Raw genomic sequence first — 24132 nt, forward strand, 5'->3', positions numbered from 1 at the left:
CAGACCTCAGCGTGGGAGCCTCTTGTTTTAGTTTCTGTCTGTAGGCAGGGATCAACAAAATGGAGTCCTGGTCAGCTTTTCCGAAAGGAGGGCGGGGCAGGGCCTTATATGCGTCGCGGAAGTTAGAGTAACAATGATCCAAGGTTTTTCCACCCCTGGTTGCGCAATTGATATGCTGATAAAATTTAGGGAGTCTTGTTTTCAGATTAGCCTTGTTAAAATCCCCAGCTACAATGAATGCAGCCTCCGGATAAATGGATTCCAGTTTGCAAAGAGTCAAATAAAGTTTGTTCAGAGCCATCGATGTGTCTGCTTGGGGGGATAGAATTCTCTTGGTAGATAATGCGGTCTACATTTGATTGTGAGAGTTTAGGGTTTTGTCCAACCCATAATCTCCCAACTAAATGTTCCATTTGAACCTGTGTTTCCAACCAGCTGCCCTCCATTTTCAGGCCAAATTTAGAAGTCTCGCAAAATGAACACTTGCCGAAACCCGGGATCGAACCAGGGACCTTTAGATCTTCAGTCTAACGCTCTCCCAACTGAGCTATTTCGGCCACCCTGTTAAAATGTCTCGTTAACTGTCTTGTTAACTGGCTGATTTATTTAGTTGACTTTAGGATATTTTCTTTTCTATTAATCTTTCTCGAACCACGCATGACAAATGCTCCCACATGGATGGAATAATCACGTCCTTTTCCAAACTGCTAGAAGACAATGCTTCCACCTGCTGGTGACAAACTCACACATACTTTTAGTTATTATTAGGCGAACCTTTTAGTGATTACATGTACGAAAAGGAGCCTCATTTGATCTGGAGTCATCTTGCTAACAGACACAGGCTCTAAATGTGTAATGGAAGTTCAAGAACTGCTCTGCAAAATTGTAATTATTCATTGTCCTACCTCCTCATGCCTTTTGCACACATTGTATATAGACTATTTCTATTTGTGGTCTAACTCAACCATTCTATTAGTTATAGTTTATGTATGAGTTATCGTATTGCTTACAAACACCATATTAACACATTATTTGAAAACAAAGTTTCCTTTTGTTTTGTGAATTGATAACTGAATGTTGGTATCATTTCTATTGCATAAAGGCTTTTAGAAATATTTTTATTCGTGTTTTACCTTCGCTGTATTGGCCACATGTAAAACATAGCAGAGGATGGTTTCGATCCATCGACCTCTGGGTTATGGGCCCAGCACGCTTCCGCTGCGCCACTCTGCTATCTGGTAATAGTTGGAGGGGATGTAGCCTTTGTAACTCAGTAAAATCTTTGAAATTGTTGTATGTTGCGTTTATATTATTATTCAGTGTAGTTTATACAATGGAGCATTGTGATGGCTGTTTAACAGTCTGATGGCCATGAGATAGAAGCTGTTTTTCAGTCTCTCGGTCCCAGCTTTGATGCACCTGTACTGACCTCGCCTTCTGGATGATAGCGGGGTGAACATGCAGTGGCTCGGGTGGTTGATGTCCTTGATGATCTTTATGGCCTTCCTGTGACATCGGGTGGTGTAGGTGTCCTGGAGGGCAGGTAGTTTGCCCCCGGTGATGCGTTGTGCAGACCTCACTACCCTCTGGAGAGCCTTACGGTTGTGGGCGGAGCAGTTGCCGTACCAGGCAGTGATACAGCCCGCCAGGATGCTCTCGATTGTGCATCTATAGAAGTTTGTGAGTGCTTTTGGTGACAAGCCAAATTTCTTCAGCCTCCTGAGGTTGAAGAGGCGCTGCTGCGCCTTCTTCACGATGCTGTCTGTGTGAGTGGACCAATTCAGTTTGTCTGTGATGTGTATACCGAGGAACTTAAAACTTGCTACCCTCTCCACTACTGTTCCATCGATGTGGATAGGGGGGTGTTCCCTCTGCTGTTTCCTGAAGTCCACAATCATCATCTCCTTAGTTTTGTTGACGTTGAGTGTGAGGTTATTTTCCTGACGCCACACTCCGAGGGCCCTCACCTCCTCCCTGTGGGCCGTCTCGTCGTTGTTGGTAATCAAGCCTACCACTTTTGTGTCGTCCGCAAACTTGATGATTGAGTTGGAGGCGTGCGTGGCTACGCAGTCGTGGGTGAACAGGGAGTAAAGGAGAGGGCTCAGAACGCACCCTTGTGGGGCCCCAGTGTTGAGTATCAGCGGGGTGGAGATGTTGTTGCCTACCCTCACCACCTGGGGGCGGCCCGTCAGGAAGTCCAGTACCCAGTTGCACAGGGCGGGGTCGAGACCCAGGGTCTCGAGCTTAATGACGAGTTTGGAGGGTACTATGGTGTTGAATGCCGAGCTGTAGTCGATGAACAGCATTCTCACATAGGTATTCCTCTTGTCCAGATGGGTTAGGGCAGTGTGCAGTGTGGTTGAGATTGCATCGTCTGTGGACCTATTTGGGCGGTAAGCAAATTGGAGTGGGTCTAGGTGTCAGGTAGGGTGGAGGTGATATGGTCCTTGACTAGTCTCTCAAAGCACTTCATGATGACGGAAGTGAGTGCTTCGGGCGGTAGTCGTTTAACTCAGTTACCTTAGCTTTCTTGGGAACAGGAACAACGGTGGCCCTCTTGAAGCATGTGGGAACAGCAGACTGGTATAGGGATTGATTGAATATGTCCGTAAACACACCGGCCAGCTGGTCTGCGCATGCTCTGAGGGCGCGGCTGGGGATGCCGTCTGGGCCTGCAGCCTTGCGAGGGTTAACACGTTTAAATGTCTTACTCACCTCGCTGCAGTGAAGGAGAGTCTGCATGTTTTCGTTGCAGGCCGTGTCAGTGGCACTGTATTGTCCTCAAAGCGGGTAAAAAGTTATTTAGTCTGCCTGGGAGCAAGACATCCTGGTCCGTGACTGGGCTGGGTTTCTTCTTGTAGTCCGTGATTGACTGTAGACCCTGCCACATGCCTCTTGTGTCAGAGCCGTTGAATTGAGATTCTACTTTGTCTCTGTACTGACGCTTGGCTTGTTTGATAGCCTTGCGGAGGGAATAGCTGCACTTTTTGTATTCGGTCATGTGACCAGTCACCTTGCCCTGATTAAAAGCAGTGGTTTGCGCTTTCAGTTTCACGCGAATGCTGCCATCAATCCACGGTTTCTGGTTAGGGAATGTTTTAATCGTTGCTATGGGAACGACTTCTTCAACGCACGTTCTAATGAACTCGCACACCGAATCAGCGTATTCGTCAATATTGTTATCTGACGCAATACGAAACATAACCCAGTCCACGTGATGTAAGCAGTCTTGGAGTGTGGAGTCAGCTTGGTCGGACCAGCGTTGGACAGACCTCAGCGTGGGAGCCTCTTGTTTTAGTTTCTGTCTGTAGGCAGGGATCAACAAAATGGAGTCCTGGTCAGCTTTTCCGAAAGGAGGGCGGGGCAGGGCCTTATATGCGTCGCGGAAGTTAGAGTAACAATGATCCAAGGTTTTTCCACCCCTGGTTGCGCAATTGATATGCTGATAAAATTTAGGGAGTCTTGTTTTCAGATTAGCCTTGTTAAAATCCCCAGCTACAATGAATGCAGCCTCCGGATAAATGGATTCCAGTTTGCAAAGAGTCAAATAAAGTTTGTTCAGAGCCATCGATGTGTCTGCTTGGGGGATAGAATTCTCTTGGTAGATAATGCGGTCTACATTTGATTGTGAGAGTTTAGGGTTTTGTCCAACCCATAATCTCCCAACTAAATGTTCCATTTGAACCTGTGTTTCCAACCAGCTGCCCTCCATTTTCAGGCCAAATTTAGAAGTCTCGCAAAATGAACACTTGCCGAAACCCGGGATCGAACCAGGGACCTTTAGATCTTCAGTCTAACGCTCTCCCAACTGAGCTATTTCGGCCACCCTGTTAAAATGTCTCGTTAACTGTCTTGTTAACTGGCTGATTTATTTAGTTGACTTTAGGATATTTTCTTTTCTATTAATCTTTCTCGAACCACGCATGACAAATGCTCCCACATGGATGGAATAATCACGTCCTTTTCCAAACTGCTAGAAGACAATGCTTCCACCTGCTGGTGACAAACTCACACATACTTTTAGTTATTATTAGGCGAACCTTTTAGTGATTACATGTACGAAAAGGAGCCTCATTTGATCTGGAGTCATCTTGCTAACAGACACAGGCTCTAAATGTGTAATGGAAGTTCAAGAAGTTAATCTGCAAAATTGTAATTATTTGCCTACCTCCTCATGCCTTTTGCACACATTGTATATAGACTATTTCTATTTGTGGTCTAACTCAACCATTCTATTAGTTATAGTTTATGTATGAGTTATCGTATTGCTTACAAACACCATATTAACACATTATTTGAAAACAAAGTTTCCTTTTGTTTTGTGAATTGATAACTGAATGTTGGTATCATTTCTATTGCATAAAGGCTTTTAGAAATATTTTTATTCGTGTTTTACCTTCGCTGTATTGGCCACATGTAAAACATAGCAGAGGATGGTTTCGATCCATCGACCTCTGGGTTATGGGCCCAGCACGCTTCCGCTGCGCCACTCTGCTATCTGGTAATAGTTGGAGGGGATGTAGCCTTTGTAACTCAGTAAAATCTTTGAAATTGTTGTATGTTGCGTTTATATTATTATTCAGTGTAGTTTATACAATGGAGCATTGTGATGGCTGTTTAACAGTCTGATGGCCATGAGATAGAAGCTGTTTTTCAGTCTCTCGGTCCCAGCTTTGATGCACCTGTACTGACCTCGCCTTCTGGATGATAGCGGGGTGAACATGCAGTGGCTCGGGTGGTTGATGTCCTTGATGATCTTTATGGCCTTCCTGTGACATCGGGTGGTGTAGGTGTCCTGGAGGGCAGGTAGTTTGCCCCGGTGATGCGTTGTGCAGACCTCACTACCCTCTGGAGAGCCTTACGGTTGTGGGCGGAGCAGTTGCCGTACCAGGCAGTGATACAGCCCGCCAGGATGCTCTCGATTGTGCATCTATAGAAGTTTGTGAGTGCTTTTGGTGACAAGCCAAATTTCTTCAGCCTCCTGAGGTTGAAGAGGCGCTGCTGCGCCTTCTTCACGATGCTGTCTGTGTGAGTGGACCAATTCAGTTTGTCTGTGATGTGTATACCGAGGAACTTAAAACTTGCTACCCTCTCCACTACTGTTCCATCGATGTGGATAGGGGGGTGTTCCCTCTGCTGTTTCCTGAAGTCCACAATCATCATCTCCTTAGTTTTGTTGACGTTGAGTGTGAGGTTATTTTCCTGACGCCACACTCCGAGGGCCCTCACCTCCTCCCTGTGGGCCGTCTCGTCGTTGTTGGTAATCAAGCCTACCACTTTTGTGTCGTCCGCAAACTTGATGATTGAGTTGGAGGCGTGCGTGGCTACGCAGTCGTGGGTGAACAGGGAGTAAAGGAGAGGGCTCAGAACGCACCCTTGTGGGGCCCCAGTGTTGAGTATCAGCGGGGTGGAGATGTTGTTGCCTACCCTCACCACCTGGGGGCGGCCCGTCAGGAAGTCCAGTACCCAGTTGCACAGGGCGGGGTCGAGACCCAGGGTCTCGAGCTTAATGACGAGTTTGGAGGGTACTATGGTGTTGAATGCCGAGCTGTAGTCGATGAACAGCATTCTCACATAGGTATTCCTCTTGTCCAGATGGGTTAGGGCAGTGTGCAGTGTGGTTGAGATTGCATCGTCTGTGGACCTATTTGGGCGGTAAGCAAATTGGAGTGGGTCTAGGTGTCAGGTAGGGTGGAGGTGATATGGTCCTTGACTAGTCTCTCAAAGCACTTCATGATGACGGAAGTGAGTGCTTCGGGCGGTAGTCGTTTAACTCAGTTACCTTAGCTTTCTTGGGAACAGGAACAACGGTGGCCCTCTTGAAGCATGTGGGAACAGCAGACTGGTATAGGGATTGATTGAATATGTCCGTAAACACACCGGCCAGCTGGTCTGCGCATGCTCTGAGGGCGCGGCTGGGGATGCCGTCTGGGCCTGCAGCCTTGCGAGGGTTAACACGTTTAAATGTCTTACTCACCTCGCTGCAGTGAAGGAGAGTCTGCATGTTTTCGTTGCAGGCCGTGTCAGTGGCACTGTATTGTCCTCAAAGCGGGTAAAAAGTTATTTAGTCTGCCTGGGAGCAAGACATCCTGGTCCGTGACTGGGCTGGGTTTCTTCTTGTAGTCCGTGATTGACTGTAGACCCTGCCACATGCCTCTTGTGTCAGAGCCGTTGAATTGAGATTCTACTTTGTCTCTGTACTGACGCTTGGCTTGTTTGATAGCCTTGCGGAGGGAATAGCTGCACTTTTTGTATTCGGTCATGTGACCAGTCACCTTGCCCTGATTAAAAGCAGTGGTTTGCGCTTTCAGTTTCACGCGAATGCTGCCATCAATCCACGGTTTCTGGTTAGGGAATGTTTTAATCGTTGCTATGGGAACGACTTCTTCAACGCACGTTCTAATGAACTCGCACACCGAATCAGCGTATTCGTCAATATTGTTATCTGACGCAATACGAAACATAACCCAGTCCACGTGATGTAAGCAGTCTTGGAGTGTGGAGTCAGCTTGGTCGGACCAGCGTTGGACAGACCTCAGCGTGGGAGCCTCTTGTTTTAGTTTCTGTCTGTAGGCAGGGATCAACAAAATGGAGTCCTGGTCAGCTTTTCCGAAAGGAGGGCGGGGCAGGGCCTTATATGCGTCGCGGAAGTTAGAGTAACAATGATCCAAGGTTTTTCCACCCCTGGTTGCGCAATTGATATGCTGATAAAATTTAGGGAGTCTTGTTTTCAGATTAGCCTTGTTAAAATCCCCAGCTACAATGAATGCAGCCTCCGGATAAATGGATTCCAGTTTGCAAAGAGTCAAATAAAGTTTGTTCAGAGCCATCGATGTGTCTGCTTGGGGGGGGATAGAATTCTCTTGGTAGATAATGCGGTCTACATTTGATTGTGAGAGTTTAGGGTTTTGTCCAACCCATAATCTCCCAACTAAATGTTCCATTTGAACCTGTGTTTCCAACCAGCTGCCCTCCATTTTCAGGCCAAATTTAGAAGTCTCGCAAAATGAACACTTGCCGAAACCCGGGATCGAACCAGGGACCTTTAGATCTTCAGTCTAACGCTCTCCCAACTGAGCTATTTCGGCCACCCTGTTAAAATGTCTCGTTAACTGTCTTGTTAACTGGCTGATTTATTTAGTTGACTTTAGGATATTTTCTTTTCTATTAATCTTTCTCGAACCACGCATGACAAATGCTCCCACATGGATGGAATAATCACGTCCTTTTCCAAACTGCTAGAAGACAATGCTTCCACCTGCTGGTGACAAACTCACACATACTTTTAGTTATTATTAGGCGAACCTTTTAGTGATTACATGTACGAAAAGGAGCCTCATTTGATCTGGAGTCATCTTGCTAACAGACACAGGCTCTAAATGTGTAATGGAAGTTCAAGAAGTTAATCTGCAAAATTGTAATTATTCGCCTACCTCCTCATGCCTTTTGCACACATTGTATATAGACTATTTCTATTTGTGGTCTAACTCAACCATTCTATTAGTTATAGTTTATGTATGAGTTATCGTATTGCTTACAAACACCATATTAACACATTATTTGAAAACAAAGTTTCCTTTTGTTTTGTGAATTGATAACTGAATGTTGGTATCATTTCTATTGCATAAAGGCTTTTAGAAATATTTTTATTCGTGTTTTACCTTCGCTGTATTGGCCACATGTAAAACATAGCAGAGGATGGTTTCGATCCATCGACCTCTGGGTTATGGGCCCAGCACGCTTCCGCTGCGCCACTCTGCTATCTGGTAATAGTTGGAGGGGATGTAGCCTTTGTAACTCAGTAAAATCTTTGAAATTGTTGTATGTTGCGTTTATATTATTATTCAGTGTAGTTTATACAATGGAGCATTGTGATGGCTGTTTAACAGTCTGATGGCCATGAGATAGAAGCTGTTTTTCAGTCTCTCGGTCCCAGCTTTGATGCACCTGTACTGACCTCGCCTTCTGGATGATAGCGGGGTGAACATGCAGTGGCTCGGGTGGTTGATGTCCTTGATGATCTTTATGGCCTTCCTGTGACATCGGGTGGTGTAGGTGTCCTGGAGGGCAGGTAGTTTGCCCCCGGTGATGCGTTGTGCAGACCTCACTACCCTCTGGAGAGCCTTACGGTTGTGGGCGGAGCAGTTGCCGTACCAGGCAGTGATACAGCCCGCCAGGATGCTCTCGATTGTGCATCTATAGAAGTTTGTGAGTGCTTTTGGTGACAAGCCAAATTTCTTCAGCCTCCTGAGGTTGAAGAGGCGCTGCTGCGCCTTCTTCACGATGCTGTCTGTGTGAGTGGACCAATTCAGTTTGTCTGTGATGTGTATACCGAGGAACTTAAAACTTGCTACCCTCTCCACTACTGTTCCATCGATGTGGATAGGGGGGTGTTCCCTCTGCTGTTTCCTGAAGTCCACAATCATCATCTCCTTAGTTTTGTTGACGTTGAGTGTGAGGTTATTTTCCTGACGCCACACTCCGAGGGCCCTCACCTCCTCCCTGTGGGCCGTCTCGTCGTTGTTGGTAATCAAGCCTACCACTTTTGTGTCGTCCGCAAACTTGATGATTGAGTTGGAGGCGTGCGTGGCTACGCAGTCGTGGGTGAACAGGGAGTAAAGGAGAGGGCTCAGAACGCACCCTTGTGGGGCCCCAGTGTTGAGTATCAGCGGGGTGGAGATGTTGTTGCCTACCCTCACCACCTGGGGGCGGCCCGTCAGGAAGTCCAGTACCCAGTTGCACAGGGCGGGGTCGAGACCCAGGGTCTCGAGCTTAATGACGAGTTTGGAGGGTACTATGGTGTTGAATGCCGAGCTGTAGTCGATGAACAGCATTCTCACATAGGTATTCCTCTTGTCCAGATGGGTTAGGGCAGTGTGCAGTGTGGTTGAGATTGCATCGTCTGTGGACCTATTTGGGCGGTAAGCAAATTGGAGTGGGTCTAGGTGTCAGGTAGGGTGGAGGTGATATGGTCCTTGACTAGTCTCTCAAAGCACTTCATGATGACGGAAGTGAGTGCTTCGGGCGGTAGTCGTTTAACTCAGTTACCTTAGCTTTCTTGGGAACAGGAACAACGGTGGCCCTCTTGAAGCATGTGGGAACAGCAGACTGGTATAGGGATTGATTGAATATGTCCGTAAACACACCGGCCAGCTGGTCTGCGCATGCTCTGAGGGCGCGGCTGGGGATGCCGTCTGGGCCTGCAGCCTTGCGAGGGTTAACACGTTTAAATGTCTTACTCACCTCGCTGCAGTGAAGGAGAGTCTGCATGTTTTCGTTGCAGGCCGTGTCAGTGGCACTGTATTGTCCTCAAAGCGGGTAAAAAGTTATTTAGTCTGCCTGGGAGCAAGACATCCTGGTCCGTGACTGGGCTGGGTTTCTTCTTGTAGTCCGTGATTGACTGTAGACCCTGCCACATGCCTCTTGTGTCAGAGCCGTTGAATTGAGATTCTACTTTGTCTCTGTACTGACGCTTGGCTTGTTTGATAGCCTTGCGGAGGGAATAGCTGCACTTTTTGTATTCGGTCATGTGACCAGTCACCTTGCCCTGATTAAAAGCAGTGGTTTGCGCTTTCAGTTTCACGCGAATGCTGCCATCAATCCACGGTTTCTGGTTAGGGAATGTTTTAATCGTTGCTATGGGAACGACTTCTTCAACGCACGTTCTAATGAACTCGCACACCGAATCAGCGTATTCGTCAATATTGTTATCTGACGCAATACGAAACATAACCCAGTCCACGTGATGTAAGCAGTCTTGGAGTGTGGAGTCAGCTTGGTCGGACCAGCGTTGGACAGACCTCAGCGTGGGAGCCTCTTGTTTTAGTTTCTGTCTGTAGGCAGGGATCAACAAAATGGAGTCCTGGTCAGCTTTTCCGAAAGGAGGGCGGGGCAGGGCCTTATATGCGTCGCGGAAGTTAGAGTAACAATGATCCAAGGTTTTTCCACCCCTGGTTGCGCAATTGATATGCTGATAAAATTTAGGGAGTCTTGTTTTCAGATTAGCCTTGTTAAAATCCCCAGCTACAATGAATGCAGCCTCCGGATAAATGGATTCCAGTTTGCAAAGAGTCAAATAAAGTTTGTTCAGAGCCATCGATGTGTCTGCTTGGGGGATAGAATTCTCTTGGTAGATAATGCGGTCTACATTTGATTGTGAGAGTTTAGGGTTTTGTCCAACCCATAATCTCCCAACTAAATGTTCCATTTGAACCTGTGTTTCCAACCAGCTGCCCTCCATTTTCAGGCCAAATTTAGAAGTCTCGCAAAATGAACACTTGCCGAAACCCGGGATCGAACCAGGGACCTTTAGATCTTCAGTCTAACGCTCTCCCAACTGAGCTATTTCGGCCACCCTGTTAAAATGTCTCGTTAACTGTCTTGTTAACTGGCTGATTTATTTAGTTGACTTTAGGATATTTTCTTTTCTATTAATCTTTCTCGAACCACGCATGACAAATGCTCCCACATGGATGGAATAATCACGTCCTTTTCCAAACTGCTAGAAGACAATGCTTCCACCTGCTGGTGACAAACTCACACATACTTTTAGTTATTATTAGGCGAACCTTTTAGTGATTACATGTACGAAAAGGAGCCTCATTTGATCTGGAGTCATCTTGCTAACAGACACAGGCTCTAAATGTGTAATGGAAGTTCAAGAAGTTAATCTGCAAAATTGTAATTATTCGCCTACCTCCTCATGCCTTTTGCACACATTGTATATAGACTATTTCTATTTGTGGTCTAACTCAACCATTCTATTAGTTATAGTTTATGTATGAGTTATCGTATTGCTTACAAACACCATATTAACACATTATTTGAAAACAAAGTTTCCTTTTGTTTTGTGAATTGATAACTGAATGTTGGTATCATTTCTATTGCATAAAGGCTTTTAGAAATATTTTTATTCGTGTTTTACCTTCGCTGTATTGGCCACATGTAAAACATAGCAGAGGATGGTTTCGATCCATCGACCTCTGGGTTATGGGCCCAGCACGCTTCCGCTGCGCCACTCTGCTATCTGGTAATAGTTGGAGGGGATGTAGCCTTTGTAACTCAGTAAAATCTTTGAAATTGTTGTATGTTGCGTTTATATTATTATTCAGTGTAGTTTATACAATGGAGCATTGTGATGGCTGTTTAACAGTCTGATGGCCATGAGATAGAAGCTGTTTTTCAGTCTCTCGGTCCCAGCTTTGATGCACCTGTACTGACCTCGCCTTCTGGATGATAGCGGGGTGAACATGCAGTGGCTCGGGTGGTTGATGTCCTTGATGATCTTTATGGCCTTCCTGTGACATCGGGTGGTGTAGGTGTCCTGGAGGGCAGGTAGTTTGCCCCGGTGATGCGTTGTGCAGACCTCACTACCCTCTGGAGAGCCTTACGGTAGTGGGCGGAGCAGTTGCCGTACCAGGCAGTGATACAGCCCGCCAGGATGCTCTCGATTGTGCATCTATAGAAGTTTGTGAGTGCTTTTGGTGACAAGCCAAATTTCTTCAGCCTCCTGAGGTTGAAGAGGCGCTGCTGCGCCTTCTTCACGATGCTGTCTGTGTGAGTGGACCAATTCAGTTTGTCTGTGATGTGTATACCGAGGAACTTAAAACTTGCTCATCATCTCCTTAGTTTTGTTGACGTTGAGTGTGAGGTTATTTTCCTGACGCCACACTCCGAGGGCCCTCACCTCCTCCCTGTGGGCCGTCTCGTCGTTGTTGGTAATCAAGCCTACCACTTTTGTGTCGTCCGCAAACTTGATGATTGAGTTGGAGGCGTGCGTGGCTACGCAGTCGTGGGTGAACAGGGAGTACAGGAGAGGGCTCAGAACGCACCCTTGTGGGGCCCCAGTGTTGAGTATCAGCGGGGTGGAGATGTTGTTGCCTACCCTCACCACCTGGGGGCGGCCCGTCAGGAAGTCCAGTACCCAGTTGCACAGGGCGGGGTCGAGACCCAGGGTCTCGAGCTTAATGACGAGTTTGGAGGGTACTATGGTGTTGAATGCCGAGCTGTAGTCGATGAACAGCATTCTCACATAGGTATTCCTCTTGTCCAGATGGGTTAGGGCAGTGTGCAGTGTGGTTGAGATTGCATCGTCTGTGGACCTATTTGGGCGGTAAGCAAATTGGAGTGGGTCTAGGTGTCAGGTAGGGTGGAGGTGATATGGTCCTTGACTAGTCTCTCAAAGCACTTCATGATGACGGAAGTGAGTGCTTCGGGCGGTAGTCGTTTAACTCAGTTACCTTAGCTTTCTTGGGAACAGGAACAACGGTGGCCCTCTTGAAGCATGTGGGAACAGCAGACTGGTATAGGGATTGATTGAATATGTCCGTAAACACACCGGCCAGCTGGTCTGCGCATGCTCTGAGGGCGCGGCTGGGGATGCCGTCTGGGCCTGCAGCCTTGCGAGGGTTAACACGTTTAAATGTCTTACTCACCTCGCTGCAGTGAAGGAGAGTCTGCATGTTTTCGTTGCAGGCCGTGTCAGTGGCACTGTATTGTCCTCAAAGCGGGTAAAAAGTTATTTAGTCTGCCTGGGAGCAAGACATCCTGGTCCGTGACTGGGCTGGGTTTCTTCTTGTAGTCCGTGATTGACTGTAGACCCTGCCACATGCCTCTTGTGTCAGAGCCGTTGAATTGAGATTCTACTTTGTCTCTGTACTGACGCTTGGCTTGTTTGATAGCCTTGCGGAGGGAATAGCTGCACTTTTTGTATTCGGTCATGTGACCAGTCACCTTGCCCTGATTAAAAGCAGTGGTTTGCGCTTTCAGTTTCACGCGAATGCTGCCATCAATCCACGGTTTCTGGTTAGGGAATGTTTTAATCGTTGCTATGGGAACGACTTCTTCAACGCACGTTCTAATGAACTCGCACACCGAATCAGCGTATTCGTCAATATTGTTATCTGACGCAATACGAAACATAACCCAGTCCACGTGATGTAAGCAGTCTTGGAGTGTGGAGTCAGCTTGGTCGGACCAGCGTTGGACAGACCTCAGCGTGGGAGCCTCTTGTTTTAGTTTCTGTCTGTAGGCAGGGATCAACAAAATGGAGTCCTGGTCAGCTTTTCCGAAAGGAGGGCGGGGCAGGGCCTTATATGCGTCGCGGAAGTTAGAGTAACAATGATCCAAGGTTTTTCCACCCCTGGTTGCGCAATTGATATGCTGATAAAATTTAGGGAGTCTTGTTTTCAGATTAGCCTTGTTAAAATCCCCAGCTACAATGAATGCAGCCTCCGGATAAATGGATTCCAGTTTGCAAAGAGTCAAATAAAGTTTGTTCAGAGCCATCGATGTGTCTGCTTGGGGGATAGAATTCTCTTGGTAGATAATGCGGTCTACATTTGATTGTGAGAGTTTAGGGTTTTGTCCAACCCATAATCTCCCAACTAAATGTTCCATTTGAACCTGTGTTTCCAACCAGCTGCCCTCCATTTTCAGGCCAAATTTAGAAGTCTCGCAAAATGAACACTTGCCGAAACCCGGGATCGAACCAGGGACCTTTAGATCTTCAGTCTAACGCTCTCCCAACTGAGCTATTTCGGCCACCCTGTTAAAATGTCTCGTTAACTGTCTTGTTAACTGGCTGATTTATTTAGTTGACTTTAGGATATTTTCTTTTCTATTAATCTTTCTCGAACCACGCATGACAAATGCTCCCACATGGATGGAATAATCACGTCCTTTTCCAAACTGCTAGAAGACAATGCTTCCACCTGCTGGTGACAAACTCACACATACTTTTAGTTATTATTAGGCGAACCTTTTAGTGATTACATGTACGAAAAGGAGCCTCATTTGATCTGGAGTCATCTTGCTAACAGACACAGGCTCTAAATGTGTAATGGAAGTTCAAGAAGTTAATCTGCAAAATTGTAATTATTCGCCTACCTCCTCATGCCTTTTGCACACATTGTATATAGACTATTTCTATTTGTGGTCTAACTCAACCATTCTATTAGTTATAGTTTATGTATGAGTTATCGTATTGCTTACAAACACCATATTAACACATTATTTGAAAACAAAGTTTCCTTTTGTTTTGTGAATTGATAACTGAATGTTGGTATCATTTCTATTGCATAAAGGCTTTTAGAAATATTTTTATTCGTGTTTTACCTTCGCTGTATTGGCCACATGTAAAACATAGCAGAGGATGGTTTCGATCCATCGACCTCTGGGTTATGGGCCCAGCACGCTTCCGCTGCGCCACTCTGCTATCTGGTAATAGTTGGAGGGGATGTAGCCTTTGTAACTCAGTAAAATCTTTGAAATTGTTGTATGTTGCGTTTATATTATTATTCAGTGTAGTTTATACAATGGAGCATTGTGATGGCTGTTTAACAGTCTGATGGCCATGAGATAGAAGCTGTTTTTCAGTCTCTCGGTCCCAGCTTTGATGCACCTGTACTGACCTCGCCTTCTGGATGATAGCGGGGTGAACATGCAGTGGCTCGGGTGGTTGATGTCCTTGATGATCTTTATGGCCTTCCTGTGACATCGGGTGGTGTAGGTGTCCTGGAGGGCAGGTAGTTTGCCCCCGGTGATGCGTTGTGCAGACCTCACTACCCTCTGGAGAGCCTTACGGTTGTGGGCGGAGCAGTTGCCGTACCAGGCAGTGATACAGCCCGCCAGGATGCTCTCGATTGTGCATCTATAGAAGTTTGTGAGTGCTTTTGGTGACAAGCCAAATTTCTTCAGCCTCCTGAGGTTGAAGAGGCGCTGCTGCGCCTTCTTCACGATGCTGTCTGTGTGAGTGGACCAATTCAGTTTGTCTGTGATGTGTATACCGAGGAACTTAAAACTTGCTACCCTCTCCACTACTGTTCCATCGATGTGGATAGGGGGGTGTTCCCTCTGCTGTTTCCTGAAGTCCACAATCATCATCTCCTTAGTTTTGTTGACGTTGAGTGTGAGGTTATTTTCCTGACGCCACACTCCGAGGGCCCTCACCTCCTCCCTGTGGGCCGTCTCGTCGTTGTTGGTAATCAAGCCTACCACTTTTGTGTCGTCCGCAAACTTGATGATTGAGTTGGAGGCGTGCGTGGCTACGCAGTCGTGGGTGAACAGGGAGTAAAGGAGAGGGCTCAGAACGCACCCTTGTGGGGCCCCAGTGTTGAGTATCAGCGGGGTGGAGATGTTGTTGCCTACCCTCACCACCTGGGGGCGGCCCGTCAGGAAGTCCAGTACCCAGTTGCACAGGGCGGGGTCGAGACCCAGGGTCTCGAGCTTAATGACGAGTTTGGAGGGTACTATGGTGTTGAATGCCGAGCTGTAGTCGATGAACAGCATTCTCACATAGGTATTCCTCTTGTCCAGATGGGTTAGGGCAGTGTGCAGTGTGGTTGAGATTGCATCGTCTGTGGACCTATTTGGGCGGTAAGCAAATTGGAGTGGGTCTAGGTGTCAGGTAGGGTGGAGGTGATATGGTCCTTGACTAGTCTCTCAAAGCACTTCATGATGACGGAAGTGAGTGCTTCGGGCGGTAGTCGTTTAACTCAGTTACCTTAGCTTTCTTGGGAACAGGAACAACGGTGGCCCTCTTGAAGCATGTGGGAACAGCAGACTGGTATAGGGATTGATTGAATATGTCCGTAAACACACCGGCCAGCTGGTCTGCGCATGCTCTGAGGGCGCGGCTGGGGATGCCGTCTGGGCCTGCAGCCTTGCGAGGGTTAACACGTTTAAATGTCTTACTCACCTCGCTGCAGTGAAGGAGAGTCTGCATGTTTTCGTTGCAGGCCGTGTCAGTGGCACTGTATTGTCCTCAAAGCGGGTAAAAAAGTTATTTAGTCTGCCTGGGAGCAAGACATCCTGGTCCGTGACTGGGCTGGGTTTCTTCTTGTAGTCCGTGATTGACTGTAGACCCTGCCACATGCCTCTTGTGTCAGAGCCGTTGAATTGAGATTCTACTTTGTCTCTGTACTGACGCTTGGCTTGTTTGATAGCCTTGCGGAGGGAATAGCTGCACTTTTTGTATTCGGTCATGTGACCAGTCACCTTGCCCTGATTAAAAGCAGTGGTTCGCGCTTTCAGTTTCACGCGAATGCTGCCATCAATCCACGGTTTCTGGTTAGGGAATGTTTTAATCGTTGCTATGGGAACGACTTCTTCAACGCACGTTCTAATGAACTCGCACACCGAATCAGCGTATTCGTCAATATTGTTATCTGACGCAATACGAAACATAACCCAGTCCACGTGATGTAAGCAGTCTTGGAGTGTGGAGTCAGCTTGGTCGGACCAGCGTTGGACAGACCTCAGCGTGGGAGCCTCTTGTTTTAGTTTCTGTCTGTAGGCAGGGATCAACAAAATGGAGTCCTGGTCAGCTTTTCCGAAAGGAGGGCGGGGCAGGGCCTTATAGAGTAACAATGATCCAAGGTTTTTCCACCCCTGGTTGCGCAATTGATATGCTGATAAAATTTAGGGAGTCTTGTTTTCAGATTAGCCTTGTTAAAATCCCCAGCTACAATGAATGCAGCCTCCGGATAAATGGATTCCAGTTTGCAAAGAGTCAAATAAAGTTTGTTCAGAGCCATCGATGTGTCTGCTTGGGGGGGGATAGAATTCTCTTGGTAGATAATGCGGTCTACATTTGATTGTGAGAGTTTAGGGTTTTGTCCAACCCATAATCTCCCAACTAAATGTTCCATTTGAACCTGTGTTTCCAACCAGCTGCCCTCCATTTTCAGGCCGAATTTAGAAGTCTCGCAAAATGAACACTTGCCGAAACCCGGGATCGAACCAGGGACCTTTAGATCTTCAGTCTAACGCTCTCCCAACTGAGCTATTTCGGCCACCCTGTTAAAATGTCTCGTTAACTGTCTTGTTAACTGGCTGATTTATTTAGTTGACTTTAGGATATTTTCTTTTCTATTAATCTTTCTCGAACCACGCATGACAAATGCTCCCACATGGATGGAATAATCACGTCCTTTTCCAAACTGCTAGAAGACAATGCTTCCACCTGCTGGTGACAAACTCACACATACTTTTAGTTATTATTAGGCGAACCTTTTAGTGATTACATGTACGAAAAGGAGCCTCATTTGATCTGGAGTCATCTTGCTAACAGACACAGGCTCTAAATGTGTAATGGAAGTTCAAGAAGTTAATCTGCAAAATTGTAATTATTCGCCTACCTCCTCATGCCTTTTGCACACATTGTACATAGACTATTTCTATTTGTGGTCTAACTCAACCATTCTATTAGTTATAGTTTATGTATGAGTTATCGTATTGCTTACAAACACCATATTAACACATTATTTGAAAACAAAGTTTCCTTTTGTGAATTGATAACTGAATGTTGGTATCATTTCTATTGCATAAAGGCTTTTAGAAATATTTTTATTCGTGTTTTACCTTCGCTGTATTGGCCACATGTAAAACCTAGCAGAGGATGGTTTCGATCCATCGACCTCTGGGTTATGGGCCTAGCACGCTTCCGCTGCGCCACTCTGCTATCTGGTAATAGTTGGAGGGATGTAGCCTTTGGAACTCAGTAAAATCTTTGAAATTGTTGTATGTTGCGTTTATATTATTATTCAGTGTAGTTTATACAATGGAGCATTGTGATGGCTGTTTAACAGTCTGATGGCCATGAGATAGAAGCTGTTTTTCAGTCTCTCGGTCCCAGCTTTGATGCACCTGTACTGACCTCGCCTTCTGGATGATAGCGGGGTGAACAGGCAGTGGCTCGGTGGTTGATGTCCTTGATGATCTTTATGGCTTTCCTGTGACATCGGGTGGTGTAGGTGTCCTGGAGGGCAGGTAGTTTGCCCCCGGTGATGCGTTGTGCAGACCTCACTACCCTCTGGAGAGCCTTACGGTTGTGGGCGGGCAGTTGCCGTACCAGGCAGTGATACAGCCCGCCAGGATGCTCTCGATTGTGCATCTATAGAAGTTTGTGAGTGCTTTTGGTGACAAGCCAAATTTCTTCAGCCTCCTGAGGTTGAAGAGGCGCTGCTGCGCCTTCTTCACGATGCTGTCTGTGTGAGTGGACCAATTCAGTTTGTCTGTGATGTGTATACCGAGGAACTTAAAACTTGCTACCCTCTCCACTACTGTTCCATCGATGTGGATAGGGGGGTGTTCCCTCTGCTGTTTCCTGAAGTCCACAATCATCATCTCCTTAGTTTTGTTGACGTTGAGTGTGAGGTTATTTTCCTGACGCCACACTCCGAGGGCCCTCACCTCCTCCCTGTGGGCCGTCTCGTCGTTGTTGGTAATCAAGCCTACCACTTTTGTGTCGTCCGCAAACTTGATGATTGAGTTGGAGGCGTGCGTGGCTACGCAGTCGTGGGTGAACAGGGAGTAAAGGAGAGGGCTCAGAACGCACCCTTGTGGGGCCCCAGTGTTGAGTATCAGCGGGGTGGAGATGTTGTTGCCTACCCTCACCACCTGGGGGCGGCCCGTCAGGAAGTCCAGTACCCAGTTGCACAGGGCGGGGTCGAGACCCAGGGTCTCGAGCTTAATGACGAGTTTGGAGGGTACTATGGTGTTGAATGCCGAGCTGTAGTCGATGAACAGCATTCTCACATAGGTATTCCTCTTGTCCAGATGGGTTAGGGCAGTGTGCAGTGTGGTTGAGATTGCATCGTCTGTGGACCTATTTGGGCGGTAAGCAAATTGGAGTGGGTCTAGGTGTCAGGTAGGGTGGAGGTGATATGGTCCTTGACTAGTCTCTCAAAGCACTTCATGATGACGGAAGTGAGTGCTTCGGGCGGTAGTCGTTTAACTCAGTTACCTTAGCTTTCTTGGGAACAGGAACAACGGTGGCCCTCTTGAAGCATGTGGGAACAGCAGACTGGTATAGGGATTGATTGAATATGTCCGTAAACACACCGGCCAGCTGGTCTGCGCATGCTCTGAGGGCGCGGCTGGGGATGCCGTCTGGGCCTGCAGCCTTGCGAGGGTTAACACGTTTAAATGTCTTACTCACCTCGCTGCAGTGAAGGAGAGTCTGCATGTTTTCGTTGCAGGCCGTGTCAGTGGCACTGTATTGTCCTCAAAGCGGGTAAAAAGTTATTTAGTCTGCCTGGGAGCAAGACATCCTGGTCCGTGACTGGGCTGGGTTTCTTCTTGTAGTCCGTGATTGACTGTAGACCCTGCCACATGCCTCTTGTGTCAGAGCCGTTGAATTGAGATTCTACTTTGTCTCTGTACTGACGCTTGGCTTGTTTGATAGCCTTGCGGAGGGAATAGCTGCACTTTTTGTATTCGGTCATGTGACCAGTCACCTTGCCCTGATTAAAAGCAGTGGTTTGCGCTTTCAGTTTCACGCGAATGCTGCCATCAATCCACGGTTTCTGGTTAGGGAATGTTTTAATCGTTGCTATGGGAACGACTTCTTCAACGCACGTTCTAATGAACTCGCACACCGAATCAGCGTATTCGTCAATATTGTTATCTGACGCAATACGAAACATAACCCAGTCCACGTGATGTAAGCAGTCTTGGAGTGTGGAGTCAGCTTGGTCGGACCAGCGTTGGACAGACCTCAGCGTGGGAGCCTCTTGTTTTAGTTTCTGTCTGTAGGCAGGGATCAACAAAATGGAGTCCTGGTCAGCTTTTCCGAAAGGAGGGCGGGGCAGGGCCTTATATGCGTCGCGGAAGTTAGAGTAACAATGATCCAAGGTTTTTCCACCCCTGGTTGCGCAATTGATATGCTGATAAAATTTAGGGAGTCTTGTTTTCAGATTAGCCTTGTTAAAATCCCCAACTACAATGAATGCAGCCTCCGGATAAATGGATTCCAGTTTGCAAAGAGTCAAATAAAGTTTGTTCAGAGCCATCGATGTGTCTGCTTGGGGGGGATAGAATTCTCTTGGTAGATAATGCGGTCTACATTTGATTGTGAGAGTTTAGGGTTTTGTCCAACCCATAATCTCCCAACTAAATGTTCCATTTGAACCTGTGTTTCCAACCAGCTGCCCTCCATTTTCAGGCCAAATTTAGAAGTCTCGCAAAATGAACACTTGCCGAAACCCGGGATCAAACCAGGGACCTTTAGATCTTCAGTCTAACGCTCTCCCAACTGAGCTATTTCGGCCACCCTATTAAAATGTCTCGTTAACTGTCTTGTTAACTGGCTGATTTATTTAGTTGACTTTAGGATATTTTCTTTTCTATTAATCTTTCTCGAACCACGCATGACAAATGCTCCCACATGGATGGAATAATCACGTCCTTTTCCAAACTGCTAGAAGACAATGCTTCCACCTGCTGGTGACAAACTCACACATACTTTTAGTTATTATTAGGCGAACCTTTTAGTGATTACATGTACGAAAAGGAGCCTCATTTGATCTGGAGTCATCTTGCTAACAGACACAGGCTCTAAATGTGTAATGGAAGTTCAAGAAGTTAATCTGCAAAATTGTAATTATTCGCCTACCTCCTCATGCCTTTTGCACACATTGTACATAGACTATTTCTATTTGTGGTCTAACTCAACCATTCTATTAGTTATAGTTTATGTATGAGTTATCGTATTGCTTACAAACACCATATTAACACATTATTTGAAAACAAAGTTTCCTTTTGTGAATTGATAACTGAATGTTGGTATCATTTCTATTGCATAAAGGCTTTTAGAAATATTTTTATTCGTGTTTTACCTTCGCTGTATTGGCCACATGTAAAACCTAGCAGAGGATGGTTTCGATCCATCGACCTCTGGGTTATGGGCCCAGCACGCTTCCGCTGCGCCACTCTGCTATCTGGTAATAGTTGGAGGATGTAGCCTTTGGAACTCAGTAAAATCTTTGAAATTGTTGTATGTTGCGTTTATATTATTATTCAGTGTAGTTTATACAATGGAGCATTGTGATGGCTGTTTAACAGTCTGATGGCCATGAGATAGAAGCTGTTTTTCAGTCTCTCGGTCCCAGCTTTGATGCACCTGTACTGACCTCGCCTTCTGGATGATAGCGGGGTGAACAGGCAGTGGCTCGGGTGGTTGATGTCCTTGATGATCTTTATGGCTTTCCTGTGACATCGGGTGGTGTAGGTGTCCTGGAGGGCAGGTAGTTTGCCCCGGTGATGCGTTGTGCAGACCTCACTACCCTCTGGAGAGCCTTACGGTTGTGGGCGGGGCAGTTGCCGTACCAGGCAGTGATACAGCCCGCCAGGATGCTCTCGATTGTGCATCTATAGAAGTTTGTGAGTGCTTTTGGTGACAAGCCAAATTTCTTCAGCCTCCTGAGGTTGAAGAGGCGCTGCTGCGCCTTCTTCACGATGCTGTCTGTGTGAGTGGACCAATTCAGTTTGTCTGTGATGTGTATACCGAGGAACTTAAAACTTGCTACCCTCTCCACTACTGTTCCATCGATGTGGATAGGGGGGTGTTCCCTCTGCTGTTTCCTGAAGTCCACAATCATCATCTCCTTAGTTTTGTTGACGTTGAGTGTGAGGTTATTTTCCTGACGCCACACTCCGAGGGCCCTCACCTCCTCCCTGTGGGCCGTCTCGTCGTTGTTGGTAATCAAGCCTACCACTTTTGTGTCGTCCGCAAACTTGATGATTGAGTTGGAGGCGTGCGTGGCTACGCAGTCGTGGGTGAACAGGGAGTAAAGGAGAGGGCTCAGAACGCACCCTTGTGGGGCCCCAGTGTTGAGTATCAGCGGGGTGGAGATGTTGTTGCCTACCCTCACCACCTGGGGGCGGCCCGTCAGGAAGTCCAGTACCCAGTTGCACAGGGCGGGGTCGAGACCCAGGGTCTCGAGCTTAATGACGAGTTTGGAGGGTACTATGGTGTTGAATGCCGAGCTGTAGTCGATGAACAGCATTCTCACATAGGTATTCCTCTTGTCCAGATGGGTTAGGGCAGTGTGCAGTGTGGTTGAGATTGCATCGTCTGTGGACCTATTTGGGCGGTAAGCAAATTGGAGTGGGTCTAGGTGTCAGGTAGGGTGGAGGTGATATGGTCCTTGACTAGTCTCTCAAAGCACTTCATGATGACGGAAGTGAGTGCTTCGGGGCGGTAGTCGTTTAACTCAGTTACCTTAGCTTTCTTGGGAACAGGAACAACGGTGGCCCTCTTGAAGCATGTGGGAACAGCAGACTGGTATAGGGATTGATTGAATATGTCCGTAAACACACCGGCCAGCTGGTCTGCGCATGCTCTGAGGGCGCGGCTGGGGATGCCGTCTGGGCCTGCAGCCTTGCGAGGGTTAACACGTTTAAATGTCTTACTCACCTCGCTGCAGTGAAGGAGAGTCTGCATGTTTTCGTTGCAGGCCGTGTCAGTGGCACTGTATTGTCCTCAAAGCGGGTAAAAAGTTATTTAGTCTGCCTGGGAGCAAGACATCCTGGTCCGTGACTGGGCTGGGTTTCTTCTTGTAGTCCGTGATTGACTGTAGACCCTGCCACATGCCTCTTGTGTCAGAGCCGTTGAATTGAGATTCTACTTTGTCTCTGTACTGACGCTTGGCTTGTTTGATAGCCTTGCGGAGGGAATAGCTGCACTTTTTGTATTCGGTCATGTGACCAGTCACCTTGCCCTGATTAAAAGCAGTGGTTTGCGCTTTCAGTTTCACGCGAATGCTGCCATCAATCCACGGTTTCTGGTTAGGGAATGTTTTAATCGTTGCTATGGGAACGACTTCTTCAACGCACGTTCTAATGAACTCGCACACCGAATCAGCGTATTCGTCAATATTGTTATCTGACGCAATACGAAACATAACCCAGTCCACGTGATGTAAGCAGTCTTGGAGTGTGGAGTCAGCTTGGTCGGACCAGCGTTGGACAGACCTCAGCGTGGGAGCCTCTTGTTTTAGTTTCTGTCTGTAGGCAGGGATCAACAAAATGGAGTCCTGGTCAGCTTTTCCGAAAGGAGGGCGGGGCAGGGCCTTATATGCGTCGCGGAAGTTAGAGTAACAATGATCCAAGGTTTTTCCACCCCTGGTTGCGCAATTGATATGCTGATAAAATTTAGGGAGTCTTGTTTTCAGATTAGCCTTGTTAAAATCCCCAGCTACAATGAATGCAGCCTCCGGATAAATGGATTCCAGTTTGCAAAGAGTCAAATAAAGTTTGTTCAGAGCCATCGATGTGTCTGCTTGGGGGGATAGAATTCTCTTGGTAGATAATGCGGTCTACATTTGATTGTGAGAGTTTAGGGTTTTGTCCAACCCATAATCTCCCAACTAAATGTTCCATTTGAACCTGTGTTTCCAACCAGCTGCCCTCCATTTTCAGGCCAAATTTAGAAGTCTCGCAAAATGAACACTTGCCGAAACCCGGGATCGAACCAGGGACCTTTAGATCTTCAGTCTAACGCTCTCCCAACTGAGCTATTTCGGCCACCCTGTTAAAATGTCTCGTTAACTGTCTTGTTAACTGGCTGATTTATTTAGTTGACTTTAGGATATTTTCTTTTCTATTAATCTTTCTCGAACCACGCATGACAAATGCTCCCACATGGATGGAATAATCACGTCCTTTTCCAAACTGCTAGAAGACAATGCTTCCACCTGCTGGTGACAAACTCACACATACTTTTAGTTATTATTAGGCGAACCTTTTAGTGATTACATGTACGAAAAGGAGCCTCATTTGATCTGGAGTCATCTTGCTAACAGACACAGGCTCTAAATGTGTAATGGAAGTTCAAGAAGTTAATCTGCAAAATTGTAATTATTCGCCTACCTCCTCATGCCTTTTGCACACATTGTATATAGACTATTTCTATTTGTGGTCTAACTCAACCATTCTATTAGTTATAGTTTATGTATGAGTTATCGTATTGCTTACAAACACCATATTAACACATTATTTGAAAACAAAGTTTCCTTTTGTTTTGTGAATTGATAACTGAATGTTGGTATCATTTCTATTGCATAAAGGCTTTTAGAAATATTTTTCATTCGTGGTTTACCTTCGCTGAATTGGCCACATGTAAAACATAGCAGAGGATGGTTTCGATCCATCGACCTCTGGGTTATGGGCCCAGCACGCTTCCGCTGCGCCACTCTGCTATATGTTAACAGTTGGAGGGGATGTAGCCTTTGTAACTCAGTAAACTCGTTGAAATTGTTGTATGTTGCGTTTATATTATTATTCAGTGTTGTTTATACAATGGAGCATTCAAAGACTGACATTAATAGATCAAAATGTGCTTAGAGCATT

General features: G+C 46.7%; 8 non-coding genes across 8 annotated transcripts; all 8 read right to left on the reverse strand.

Moving 5' to 3' along the window:
* Positions 1-484: 484 nt before the first annotated feature.
* On the reverse strand, positions 485-557 carry trnaf-gaa (transfer RNA phenylalanine (anticodon GAA)). The gene has a single exon. It is a non-coding gene; the product is annotated as a tRNA-Phe (tRNA).
* Positions 558-3750: 3193 nt separating this feature from the next.
* Positions 3751-3823, reverse strand: trnaf-gaa (transfer RNA phenylalanine (anticodon GAA)). Its single transcript has one exon. It is a non-coding gene; the product is annotated as a tRNA-Phe (tRNA).
* Positions 3824-7015: 3192 nt separating this feature from the next.
* trnaf-gaa (transfer RNA phenylalanine (anticodon GAA)) lies at positions 7016-7088 on the reverse strand. The gene has a single exon. It is a non-coding gene; the product is annotated as a tRNA-Phe (tRNA).
* A 3190-nt stretch (positions 7089-10278) lies between these two features.
* Positions 10279-10351, reverse strand: trnaf-gaa (transfer RNA phenylalanine (anticodon GAA)). The gene has a single exon. It is a non-coding gene; the product is annotated as a tRNA-Phe (tRNA).
* Positions 10352-13469: 3118 nt separating this feature from the next.
* trnaf-gaa (transfer RNA phenylalanine (anticodon GAA)) lies at positions 13470-13542 on the reverse strand. The gene has a single exon. It is a non-coding gene; the product is annotated as a tRNA-Phe (tRNA).
* A 3178-nt stretch (positions 13543-16720) lies between these two features.
* On the reverse strand, positions 16721-16793 carry trnaf-gaa (transfer RNA phenylalanine (anticodon GAA)). The gene has a single exon. It is a non-coding gene; the product is annotated as a tRNA-Phe (tRNA).
* A 3184-nt stretch (positions 16794-19977) lies between these two features.
* trnaf-gaa (transfer RNA phenylalanine (anticodon GAA)) lies at positions 19978-20050 on the reverse strand. The gene has a single exon. It is a non-coding gene; the product is annotated as a tRNA-Phe (tRNA).
* A 3184-nt stretch (positions 20051-23234) lies between these two features.
* On the reverse strand, positions 23235-23307 carry trnaf-gaa (transfer RNA phenylalanine (anticodon GAA)). Its single transcript has one exon. It is a non-coding gene; the product is annotated as a tRNA-Phe (tRNA).
* Between the last annotated feature and the right edge of the window lie 825 nt (positions 23308-24132).

This window comes from Oncorhynchus keta, chromosome 14 (genome assembly GCF_023373465.1).
Source record: "Oncorhynchus keta strain PuntledgeMale-10-30-2019 chromosome 14, Oket_V2, whole genome shotgun sequence".
Classification (NCBI taxonomy): Eukaryota; Metazoa; Chordata; class Actinopteri; order Salmoniformes; family Salmonidae; genus Oncorhynchus; species Oncorhynchus keta.